The sequence below is a fragment of the Centropristis striata genome, chromosome 14, assembly GCF_030273125.1.
Source record: "Centropristis striata isolate RG_2023a ecotype Rhode Island chromosome 14, C.striata_1.0, whole genome shotgun sequence".
In the NCBI taxonomy this organism is placed as follows: domain Eukaryota; kingdom Metazoa; phylum Chordata; class Actinopteri; order Perciformes; family Serranidae; genus Centropristis; species Centropristis striata.
In genome coordinates this window covers 1861266-1875424 of record NC_081530.1, presented here as the reverse complement: position 1 = coordinate 1875424, position 14159 = coordinate 1861266, and positions in this window count along the sequence as shown.

The window sequence follows — 14159 nt, the reverse complement described above, 5'->3', positions numbered from 1 at the left end:
CGTGGTGCACCCATTGACCTGCTATTCTTCTTATCTTGCTTTTTTAGTCCGACCGCAGTTCAAACCCTGGAATATTTCTAAAGTGAATCATAAACTATGAGATTTATCGTTCTTTTCTGATGATGGTCAGCGTTGGGGAGCTCTCAGACAGAGCACTTTCTGCAATTTGCTGCTTCTTTTTACTTTACTATTTACTGTTTCCAGGCAACCATCGATTCGCTGTCCTGAGCCTTAATTGTTGTTTTTCTGTAAGGTAAACTCAAAGAACTGTACCTTTTTATTATTTTAGATGTCATAAAAAATGGACAGAGTGAGAAGCTGTTCTCAAATTGTGTGTTGGACACAGGGAAACCGAGATCTGTGTGGGAATATGAGACCTTCTGAACAAACAGAAAACAACCAACTGGTCCAGGAGCTTCACCTTTATGAGGGTCTGTTTAAAGCTTCTTTTAACATGAGTCAGGGACAGTTTGACAATAATTGCAAACAAAGTTTGGTACTTTTCTGCTCTGAGTTAAGTTTTTTTCAACTTGAGGCATTCGGGGCACTCCTGCAAAAACATGAAACATTTGTTTTCACCCAGATATTATAGCTCTGACTCTGAATTATGAATACAAAACTGCTATACCCGCTACAGGGCTTGATGCTTACTTTTTTCCCACATGTGCTCTTAAGATGAAAAATGTAGGACTGCCAAACAAACTTCAGGGGCACAGTGAAAACTTATCAAATACTGTGTTTTTCCTAATTAAAGGGATACAAGTTTGAAGTTTTTTTATTTTGCACAAATAAGACAAAAGACAAGGATAAAGAGATAACAACAAAATGAATGTGCAAGGTAGCGGCAAGAAACCCAAAAGGGCTTATACAGGGCCTCTACCTATATTAAACTTCACAAGTTAGATTAAAACAAGTAACTATCACACAAAAAATGAAATAAAATAAAAACAAAAATGAAGCAAATTATAACAATATTAAAAGTAAAATAAAAACTTTTTTTGTTGTCTTAAAATAGACTAAATAAACATAATCTGAAGAAAATGTATTTTTCTTTTCTTTTTTAAGTTTTTGGGGTTTTTTGCCCGTAGGCAACATTGTATCATAACGGTGCACAAGTGAAAAAGAGTGAAGAGTGAAAAAAGTTTTTTAAATTAATTTTAACATAATTTATTTAATAAACATGTGTGAAAGATTCAGTAGCTTCAAAAGGGTACAATACACAACATTTTAAATTTAAAAACATTATAAAAGGAACTTTTTTAAGCGGTTTCTTGTCTGAATGTTGCCTGTAGGAAACATTGAACCATTGAACCAACGACCCAATGAAATTAATGTCTTAAACAGTCTATAAGTGTATGAAATTATAAAAATGAAGATTTACTCACCTATAAGTAGGAATATATTTTTTCTAGATGGAAAAGGGCCAGAAAATTAAGTTTTGAGTGATTTTTTGTGGCGCCAAATGGCAAAGCTGTTTCCTTTGGAAAAGTCTGCAAAATAGAGTTTCAATATGGCCTCCTGGAGGTCATGTGACAAATTACAGCATTGCTATTGGTTCCCTATACTCTTCCCTCATTTTAAAATTATTGCATCACTCAAAAAGATGCATTGTAGAAATGTAACAGGCCAAAAATGGGTATGTTGCCTGAGGACAACACTGTACCATAGAGGGTTAAATTAATTTGGATTGCAGGATATATTTTTAATCACCATTATATACTGTCTTACAAATCACTGTATTAGACTTCCTTATCTCCATACTAGCCCCTTCTATATCAAGGTTATAATAGTTTTGGATTTTTCATTAGTTTTCGTTGTGAATTTTTTTTTTCAAATTCAGTTAGTTTTAGTTAGTTTTTAGAGTGAGTTTGCTAGTTTTAGTTTAGTTTTTATTTTTTGAAAATGCTTAGTTTTAGTTTAGTTTTTATTAGTTTTAGTGTTAGTTTTAGTTTTTTTGTAATGGGTATGTGCCTTCATTTCATATGTTGCCTTCAATAAGGTTATTAACTCTTACAGTTCTGGGTGTTTTGTATTTTGGTTGAAGTATAGCATATTCACCATGTGTTGCATGTTCAAATAGAAACACTGAATTATGAATGAAAAAAGTTGACAAAGACGAAAACGAAGGACATTTTCACTATAATTTTAGTTAGTTTTAGTTAGTTTTGTAACCACACAATACAGTTTCAGTTAATTATCGTTTTTTTAAAAACTCTTGTTATTATTTTTATTTCAGTTAACTAGTTTTTGTTATTTTGTTAGTTTTTGTTAACTATGATAACCTTGTTCTGTATATAATATTTCAGTAGTGATATTTTTGTAGTTATGTACTGTGTGACTGACATGGCTACAAATTCATATATAACAGAGAAAGTGCCAGTGTTCATATGAGGTGTTGAGGCATCACAAAAAAAACAAAAAAAACAATTTACACAAGAGCTCATCAATGTCATGTTACACCACCAACTATATGTCATTGTCACAAATGCACCCCATGACTGTGTAGAACATGTACTTCTTTCAAACACACAATCCAAAAGCCCCACTAATCATAAATCATAGCCCCATCTGGGAGCAATGATTGATTTCATCACGGTGAATAAAAGGCAGAATCAGCCTGGTCGCTGTATCCCTCACAGCCCTGCACCTCTTCCTGCTGCGCTCACTACGCCAATCCTATGAAGCTACATAGCAGACAGCAGCAGGGACAGAGTGTGTGTGTGTGTGTGTGTGTGTGAATTTTTGTGTGTGTGTCAGTGGGAGTAATGAAGCAGAGGATGAGGCTGACATGAAGTCTATCAGAAAGTGTCAGTTTGGGTTAATCCTGATGTTATCCTGTCTGTATACACTATGCATCGCACACACACACCAAAAGTATGAATGCGTCAGCCTTTTGGACACACACACACACACACACACACACACACACATTCTTGTACTTCTATCTTTGTGAGGGCCCTCATTGGAATAGTTGATTCCCTAGCAAGGTTATAATAGTTTTTTGTTTTCAAATTCAGTTAGTTTTAATTCGTTTTTAGAGTGAGTTTGCTAGTTTTAGTTTAGTTTAGTTTTTTTTTTAAATGCTTTGGTTTTAGTTTAGTTTTTATTAGTTTTAGTGTTAGTTGTAGTTTTTTGTAATGGGGGTATTTGTTGGGTGGGAGATTAAAAGAGGTCACAGTAAATTTTGCCTTTATTTCCTTTGTCTGATCCATCTTCATTATGTATGAAAAAACTTGACAAAGACGAAAATGAAGGACATTTTCACTATAATTTTAGTTAGTTTTGTAACCACACAATACAGTTTCAGTTAAATATCATTATCATGTAACCTTTAACCCTTAAAACAAAGTCTGAAATCTCAAAAAAGCCTTTAAAGAAGTGAGGACCGGCCAAATGTCCTCACTTTGCAAAAATGTCCTCACTCTGTTGGTTAAAAACGTGTTCTGGTCCTCACTATGTAGGAAGTACAAGAACACACACACACACACACACTCTGTCCCACCAACACACACACTCTCAAGATTTGACATGAGAGTAATTGAGGAGGCCATTGTCAATTAACAGGATTTCACTATCTCCCTGACAGCAGCTAACCTGTCACTGCTTCCATCAGAACAACTACAACAAAGCTAATCACCATCCAGCGCCATGCTAACTTTATTTTGTTCTCTCGGGAAACGGGTCGCTGAGGTCTTCAAGTGGCTCTCACTGATACATAGTATTGTAACAGTTTTAAATACAATGTCCCTCCAGTGTCAGGAGATTTGGAAAATTATAAGGTACATCAATTGCCTCAGCAGCTAAAATAGCTTATTACTCACTTGTAATGAGTGCTTTCAGCCGCATGTAGCATGTGATCCTCCATTAAGTGTGGATTAATGTTTTTCTTGATTTAAATGGACTTGCTTCTTGCTGGAGGAGGTGTGAAAAGCTGGCTGCCATATATATAGAGGGGCATGATGCAATAATTGTTTAAGTAAGGGGATAATGGTGCAGCTTTCAGGCGCTCTCCTGCAGGGCATTCATTCAGAAAGTGACTGTTCAGACGTCTGAAAGGTTTCAACCTCTTTGTTTCTTTGATCGGAGTATATGGGTGCCTTCAGTTTGTCTCCCAACTTTTTAGACTTCTCTGCCACTAAAGTGCCCATCTTTCATAGGAAATTACTTTTTATTTGTGATCTACGACTCTTGTTTGTCCTGAAGCCATAAATCTTTGTAAACTGATCACAAATAAAAAGTAAGTTCCTATGAAAGTTGGGCACTTTAGTTGTAACCCCTATAAATATTTTGGGAAAAACATCAGAAAAAACTAATTATTTTGACAGTTTCACACCAGAACGCTGTTGAAAAACAAATAGTTTCAGGAATACCAATGAGTTAAATGCTGAATATGATGAATGAATTAGACAGAGTGCAATAAGTGCAAGTACGTGTTCATGTACAGGTGCATGTCAATGAATTAGAATATAATAGAAAAGTTTATTTTTGTCTGTAATTAAATTTAAAACGTGGAAATAGCACATTACATAGATCCATTACACACAGAATGAAACATTTCATGTCTAAATTTATTAAATTTCTTCTAATTATAATGATTATGGCTTACATTTAATGAAGACCTAAAATTCAGTGTCTCAATTGAATATTACAAAAGACCAATTTTGTGGCGAAGATCAAATCACAAAAGTCACAAAGTGATTATGTACATTCATTGAGTGAATATTTAGAAAATAGAACTCTTTCTCGCTAGAAATGTAATCAAAATCCATTTTTATGCAGAAAAAAAAAGTCAAAATATTGATTTTTTTCACCAAAAAGTCACGTGACTTGGACACAAACCAATAGGAAAAAATACCAGGTTGGGATATGACTGTCATTACCTTGCATTGGCTATTCCACGGATTTTGAGTTAAGCAAATCCGTGGCTATTCCACAGATTCCTGTGAGACCAGGTTGCTTCATGAACATGTGACCAAACAAACATTCATTGGGGAAAGGTGCGGTGCTGAAATCAGTTTGCAGGCTGGATAGCTAATCAGCTGCTCAGCTGCAGCTCATTTAGCAGTAAGTAAACATACCTGCAAATTAAATTTTGTTTTTCCTCCTCTTTAATTATACTAAACCTTTAACAATACATAAAAACACATTTAAATTAAGACCGCAAACAGGGATGGCTTAATGTGATTCTAGTTCCAAATCCAAAACGGTAATTGTAAGTAGGGTAAAGTCATTGAGCGTTTGGTCTTTTTACGGGTTTGTTATTAACCTTATCCTATAAATTCACACAAGTTCTCCAGCTCTCTCCCTCTGCAGAACATGTGTTGGTAACACTTTTCAATTACCATCTAAGTCAGTAGTTCTCAACCTTTTTGAGTCGCGACCCCCAATTTAACATGCATGTTGTCCGTGACCCCCGCTCACTGAACACAATCTCACACGCACAGTTCAGATCACCCAAAAAAGAAACAAAATGACCAAAAAAAGGAAACAAAATGACAAAAAAAGACACAAATTGACCACAAAATGATCAAAAAAGACACAAAATGACCCAAAAAAGAAACAAAATAACCAAAAAGACACAAAATGACAAAAACAACAACACAAAAAGACCAAAAAAAGGAAACAAAATGATCAAAAAAGACACAAAATGACCAAATAACACACAAAATGACAAAAAAAACACACAGAATTACCAAAAAAAAAGACATTAAGTGACCAAAAAGACTAAAACACATCCAATCACCCAAAAAAGAAACAAAATGACCAAAAATGACACAAAATGACCAAAAAAAGACACAATTTGACCAAAAAAGACACAAAATGACAAAAAAAAGACACAAAATGACCCAAAAAATAAACAAAATGACCCAAAAAACCCCACAAAATGACCAAAAAAGACACAAAAAGACCAAAAAAGACACAAAATGAGCAAAAAAAGACATTAAGTGACCAAAAACACATTAACACATGAACACTTTAACACAGTGGAGACAGAGCTGACTTCCAAAATGATTTGGTGACCCCCAGAAATCATCTCGCGACCCCAATTGGGGTCCCGACCCCAAGGTTGAGAACCACTGATCTAAGTGATGTTTCTAGATGGTTTAGAAACCAATTATTAACCATTTACAAAATTCTATACGTATTTATTCTTTAAATGTTTTCTAACAATTTGTTAAAGGTATAGGAATAATTTTGAAATAATTTACATACTTAATATGGTGTTAAAAATGTTATAATGAGTGCAAAACTATTAATAAACTAATAATTATAATGTAATTGTTTGTTTATGGTAAAGTAAAAAAAATAATTTATAGTTCAACATTAATACATTTTCTATTCACCATTCTAAATGGCCTATATACGGTTTATAAATTATGATTAAACATTAATAAACTACCTTATTACCATTTATAAATGGTCAATTTACCATCTACACTGTAAAAAACAAATACTGTTTAATTTACGGAAAAATACCAGCAGCTGTGGTTGCCAGAACTTCACCGTAAAAATGACAGTGAGTGGATTTTCTATTCTAAATTTAAATGTAAATATCAGCAAAAACTGTAATTTAGACTGAATATTCCCGTTGTTTTTAGGGTAATTGGGTCATTCATTCACACATCATGGTATTTCTCCATACATTTTGCATGAAAATGTTACACTTTTACAGCAAAACTGCATGTTTCTTCCAGTTTATGACAGAAAAAAGTAAAAGTTTTGTGCTATTCTTTGATTTACGGTAATTAAGTGTCTAATACGGTGATGTACAATTTTTAATTTTACGCCCTATTTCTGATGTATTTGACAGAGTTTTACTGCTATTTCTACAATGATGGTTATTGTAAAGTGTTACCCATGTGTTCTAAAGTCTCAAAGTTCCTTCTGAAGCGTATCTGCTACCAGTAGCTTTTTTTCCGTGTCTCTTCCTCTCCTGCCCTGCGGCCCTTCCCCACGTGGGTCGACATTTCCCAGCAGCGCTTGATGTATATCTGACCTTTGATGTTGTCGCTGCATGTCCCGGAGCCTGAGGCCCAATTAAAACTAACAACCCCCGAGGCCTTCCAAACCCTCCCTCGAACCCACCCTTTGGCTCTTTCGCCTCTTTTTGTCTTAACCATTACTTTTCCTCTCTTACATACTTCCTCTCAACTCGTCCCCTCTTGCCCTCCTGCCTGTTCTCTTCCCTTTCCTGCTCATTTGTGAGTCTATACCCTCTCTCTTTCTTATCCTTCATCTCTCTCCTCCTTTATTTGCAGCACGCCTGCACTGTGAATAATGTGTGTTGAAATGACATTAAAATATTGTCAAATTACATCAGAAATAGGGTGTAAAATTTAAAATTGTATATCACCGTACACTGTAAAAAGTGTTTGTAGAAATTACAGTAAAATGCTGTCAAATTGCATGAGAAATACGGCCTAAAATAAAAAATTGCATATCACCATAATAGACACTTTTAATTACTGTAAATCACAGAATAGAACAAAACTTTTGAAAAACACACAGTTTTACTGTAAACATATTTTTAAAAATCATGTAAAATGAATGGAGAAATGCCATATTGTCTCAAGGACACAATTACCTTTAAATAAAGGGACTACTCAGTCTAAATTACAGTTTTTGCTGATATTTACATTTAAATTTACAGTAGAAAACCCACTCACTGTAATTTTTACGGTGAAATTCTGGCAACCACAGCTGCCGGTATTTTACCGTAAATTAAACAGATTATTTTTTACAGTGTAGTAGACACTTTTAATTACCGTAAATCAAAGATTAGCACAAATCTTTTACTTTTACTGTCGTAAACTGTAGGAAACACACAGTTTTGCTGTAAAAAATATAACATTTTCATGTAAAATTAATGGAGCAATACCATGTGTGAAATAATGACACAATTACCCTTAAAATAACAGGAATATTCAGTCTAAATTACAGTTTTTGCTGATATTTACATTTAAATTTACAGTAGAAAACCCACTAACTATAATTTTTACGGTGAAGTTCTGGCAACCACAGCTGCCGGTATTTTACCGTAAATTAAACAGATTATTTTTTACAGTGTGCCTTGCTTTGCAGTCTCATCTTCTTTCTTTTTTGTCACATTAATGTATCATTTATGGACACACTGATTGTGCTTTCCCTCCCATTTGGGTAATAGTTATGCTGGATACCTCAGAACTCCAATTTCAGAATATTGCTCATTTCCCCATTTGATACATGGTCCGCTTCATGTGGAGGCTATATCCAGACTTCATTTATTTCATCCAAAGCACATTTGGTAATTTTAACAAGTGCAGATGCTGTGGAGTCCCACAGCATATTCATTGTGATGACTTATGGATCTAATTAATCAGTTCATTAGAGAGATTTTAGCCCCCTGCTTCTCTTGTTGATCAGCTGCCATCATCACAAACAGGATATTAAATGCATACATACTGTATGAGCACTGATAACACAATAAAGTCATTTATTAAAGAGTAATCCAACACAAAATCCGCTTTACAACTTCTACAATTACTCTCAAGGGCAATTCCATTAAAGGATGACACTGCTTGGTAACACTTTACAATAACCAACTAAATAATGTTTATAGATGGTTTATAAACCAATTATTAACATTAATAAAGTGCTATAGATATTTAATCTTAAAAAAATTTCAACCAATTTCTTAAAGGTATATGAATCATTTCAAAAATCATTAATATACTTAATATGGTGTTAAAAATGTTAAAATGATTGCAAATAAAACTATTAATAACATATTAATTATAATTTAATTGTTTGTTAATGATAAAGTAACTATAAACTTACATTAATATACCATTTATTTGTCATTTATAAATTATGTAGTCAGTTAAACATTAATAAATTATGTATTTACAATTCTAAATGGCCTATATACGGTTTATAAATGATGATTAAACATTAATTAACTATCTGTTTACCAATTATAAATGATGGTTATTGTAAAGTGTTACCCACTGCTTTTGCGGCTGCTAACCCTTCATAAATGAAACAAAAGGAAACTATAATTCAAAGCACCTGCAAAGGTTAAATTCTACCCTACTGTAAGTGTGCTGCCAAGCAAGAAACATCCCCATTCTCGTGTTCTATTTGCACATATTTAACTTAAGTGATATGCATGCGATTGCCGCAAAATTGTCTCCTTTCTGTGCAAATGAGCCTCAGTCCAACTGACTAAAATCCGAGCTAATAGCCACTTCTTCTTCATTCCGCCATTGTTCTGCTTACTATGATCTTGATACAAAAGCAACAGTTAAACATTGCCAAATGGTGGATAATTGTGATTAGACACCAAAAGAAAAGAAAAAAAAAAGAAAATTGCACTCATCTGTCAAGACACTGTCAAGAGCGTCTTTTTTAGTCATTTTGTGTATTTTTTTAGTCATTTTGTGTCTTTTTTGGTCATTTTGTGTATTTTTTGGTCAATGTGCGTCTTTTTTGGTCATTTTGTTTCTTTTCTGAGTCATTTTGTGTCTTTTTTGGTCATTTTGTGTATTTTTTTGGTCATTTTGTGTCTTTTTTGGTCAATTTGTATCTTTTTTGGTCATTTTGTTTCTTTTCTGAGTCATTTTGTGTCTTTTTTGGTCATTTTGTGTATTTTTTTGGTCATTTTGTGTCTTTTTTGGTCAATTTGTGTCTTTTTTGGTCATTTTGTTTCTTTTCTGAGTCATTTTGTGTCTTTTTTGGTCATTTTGTGTCTTTTTTTGGTCATTTTGTGTCTTTTTTGGTCAATTTGTGTCTTTTTTGGTCATTTTGTGTATTTTTTTGGTCATTTTGTGTCTTTTTTGGTCAATTTGTGTCTTTTTTGGTCATTTTGTTTCTTTTCTGAGTCATTTTGTGTCTTTTTTGGTCATTTTGTGTCTTTTTTTGGTCATTTTGTGTCTTTTTTGGTCAATTTGTGTCTTTTTTGGTCATTTTGTGTCTTTTTTGGGTGATCTGAACTGTGCGTGTGAGATTGTGTTCAGTGAGTGGGGGTTGCAGACAACATACATGTTAAATTGGGGGTCGCGACTCAAAAAGGTTGAGAACTACTGATTTAGATAAAGCATGCAACACCTCACAAGGTCTACTTCAGCCATTCTCAACCTTGGGGTCCCGACCCCAATTGGGGTCACAAGATGATTTCGTTGTAAGTGTGCTGCCAAACAAGAAACATCCCCATGCTCCTGTTCTATTTGCACATATTTAACTTAAGTGATATGCATGCGATTGCCGCAAAATTGTCTCCTTTCTGTGCAAATGAGCCTCAGTCCAACTCACTAAAATCCGAGCTAATAGCCACTTCTTCTTCATTCCGCCATTGTTCTGCTTACTATGATCTTGATACAAAAGCAACAGTTAAACATTGCCAAATGGTGGATAATTGTGATAAGACACCAAAAGAAAAGAAAGAAAAAATAGCAAATTGCACTCATCTGCAAAACCTTTGATCATTTGCCACTGTAATACCAGTAGAATCATGTCTTTGATGAATTGGACTGTAAGACGGGGAAGATAGTGTTTGCAAGTCATCATGATGATATCAGCAGCTCCAATCTGTTGTTTGCGTCAGTGTTCCTCTAAGAGTATTAGCAGTAAAAGTATTGAAAGACGTAGATGGAGACATTGAATTAATTATGTGATCATAATATCTTTGAGAAGACAAATCTCTGGGGGAAATCTGTCCTATCTACTTGTATGTGCATATGAAAAATGATAAATTAATAATTGACACAGCATGAGGACCAAGATCAAATGAAACAAAAAATGAAATAGCAATTTTGAAGACATTTCTGTTCATGATAAGACATGAAATGGTAACACTTTAGAATAGCCATCCAAGTGATGTTTATAGATGGTTTATAAACCAATTATTAACCATTTACATATTTAATCTTTAAATGGTTTCAACCAATTTCTTAAAGGTATATGAATCATTTCAAAATCATTAACATACTAAATATGGTGTTAAAAATGTAATAATGAGTGAAACTAAAACTATTAATTATAATTTAATTGTTTGTTAATGGTAAATTAATTATAAATATACATTAATATACCATCTATTAGCCATTTATACATAATTTAGTAATAAATTATGTATTTACCATTCTAAATGGCCTTTTAACTTTTTATAAATTATGATTACACATTAATAAACTATCTGTTTACCATTTATAAATGATGGTTATTGTAAATGAAATATATGACAGCACAGAGTCTGGTGAACTCTAAAGCCATGTGCAAATAAAAAGTTATATTTCAGACTCCACTCCAAACCATACATTTGTGTTTACGTAAGAGAAGGTCTGAATATATAGATTACCTCCCGCGGCCAGAGGAGGGCGACTGCTGGCGCCGAGCCGAGCCCCGCAGAGCGCCAGGTCCTCCTCCAGCAGGTCCTCCTCCAGCAGGTCCTCCTCCAGCAGGTCCTCCTCCTCCAGCAGGTCCTGACCTGCTGTCCGCCCCCCCTGCCCCTCTCTGTTAAATAATGCATGCAGACTGGTGACCTGGCTGACTCCTCCTGACAGCCCCGCCGCTGTATCTACCAATCACTGATACTTACACTCGACATGGTGAGTGAAGGTCAACGTATGTGGCAGCAGACATGTAAATGTGTAGATATATATATATATATATAATATATATATGGTGTCAGAGCAGTCTGTGTAAGAGATACAAGCTGAAAAAGACTGATTCAGACACAGACAAAGTGCTGTACACTGCAAAAAAGCCAACTTGTATTTTTTGGCCTAAAACAGCGATTTAAGTTGGTAAAACTTGTAAATATAAATGATTGACATTTAGGGTAATAATGTAAGTTAGCACAACAAAGGAAGCCAGTTGTCTGCTCAAAAACAAGTTGGTGAGTTGTTGTTACTTATATCTTTAAGTTGGGGTTCACAACAAGGGACAATAGTTCTGATAACTCTTATTTCTTGTGAAATTCGGTCACTAACGAAAGCTAGCAGCTAACTGATGCTAGCAGCTAACTGATGCTAGGGGCGCTGCTTGTTACAGCTACAAGAGTAGCCATTAGCGTATCAATGCTAACTCAAAATTGTGGTCACAACATTCGCTGACACTTCATAGCAGCGTTACAATCGTGCCAGAGAAATTCAGAGTTGAGCAAACTCAAAAACAAAACTTAAAATATTTAGTTTAATTGTCCAACTTAAAATTTTATCGAAGTTTGTTGCCTTGAAATTTTGAGTTCACCCAATTTTTCTTTTTTTTGCAGTGTATGTATATTCATTCATTCATTACCATTAACCGCTTATCCGCAATCGGGTCGCGGGGGGCTGGAGCCGATCCCAGCTGTCACTGGGCGAGAGGCGGGGTACACCCTGGACAGGACGCCAGACCATCGCAGGGCTGACACATAGAGACAGACAATCACACTCTCATTCACACCTATGGGCAATTTAGAGTCCCCAATTGAACCTAAGTGCATGTTTTTGGACTGTGGGAGGAAGCCGGAGTACCCGGTGAGAACCCACGCTGACACGGGGAGAACATGCAAACTCCACACAGAAGAGCCGCAGGCGGGAGGCGAACCGGCGACCCTCTAGCTGTGAGGCGAGAGCGCTAACCACTACACCACCGTGTAGCCCAGTGTATGTATAGTGTACACTCAAAAAAAAAAAAAAAAATAACTCATTGGATGAACTCAATTAAATTGTGGGCAGAATTTCCATCCAACAAATATTTTGTAGCCCAAACTCAAAACAAGTGCATCAATGCAATATAATGTATTTGAGTTAATGTAGCTCACTTTTTTTTTACATTTGGTCGACCTCAAATTAAAAACATGTATGTATTGTATTTAAATTGAGTTACCTCAACTAATTTATGTCAAGGAGAGCTAAAATAAATAAATTGTGTTCGTTCAACCTAAAAACATAGAATTGGAAAACTGAAAGTCATTCTTATTGGGTTGAAGGGAAGGACAGGGGAGTCAATTAATACATTTTAGGTTACACTTCTTAAACTACTTTTGATTTGATTTTAATTGATATATTCTCATTAGACAAACAATACATTAATGTGTCACATCTAAGAAGGGCTTGGATCATTTTTTTGAGTGTAGGTGCATCTCTTACAAGTTGGTGGAAAGTAACTAAGTACATTTACTCAAGTACTGTACTTAAGTATAATTTTGAGGTACTTCTACTTTACTTGAGTATTTCCATTTTATGTAACTTTATACTTCTACTTCACTACATTTAGAGGCAAATATTGTACTTTTCACTCCACTTCGTTTAGCTTTAGACAGCTTTAGTTACTTTACAGGTCGAGATTTAACATAAACAAACATGATTAATTAAAAGTGTTTGTTTTTTTAAATTAAACCTTATAACAGTATATTAAGTAGTTTAAATGAGCCATGTCTTTAGAAAAATTAAAGCACTTACATAAATGCATCAATACAAATAGCCTAATGTAATAATATATTTGGAATAAATATTACAATGTGAGTGGGTCCATTCTGCATAACGAGTACTTTTACTTTTGACACTTTAAGTACATTTTGATGCTGATCCTTTTGTACTTTTACTTCAGTAAGTTCTGAATGCAGGACTTTTACTTGTAGTGGAGTAATTTCACAGTGTGGTATTAGTACTTTTACTTAACCCTCTATGGTACGGTGTTGCCCTGAGACAACATACCCATTTTTGGCCTGTCAAATTTCTACAATGCATGTTTTTGAGTGATGCAATACTTTAAAAAAAGAGGGAAGAGTATAGGGAACCAATTGTAATGCTTTAATTTGTCACAAGACCTCCAGGAGGCCATATTGAAACCCTATTTTGCGACACAAAAAATCGCTCAAAACGTAATTTCCTGGCCCTTTTCCATCTGGAAAAAAATATATTCCTACTGATGGATGAATAAACCTTCATTTTTGATAGTTTCATACACAAGACATTCATCTACAGGCAACATTCAGATAAGAAACCGGTTAAAAATGTTCATTTTATAATGTTTTTAAATTTAAAATGTTGTGTATTGTACCCTGTCGAAGCAACTGAATCTTTTACACATGTTAATTAAATAAATGATGTTAAAATTAATATTAAAAACTCTCTTTTATACTTGTGCACCGTTATGGTACAACGTTGCCTATGGACAACAAACCCCAAAAACTT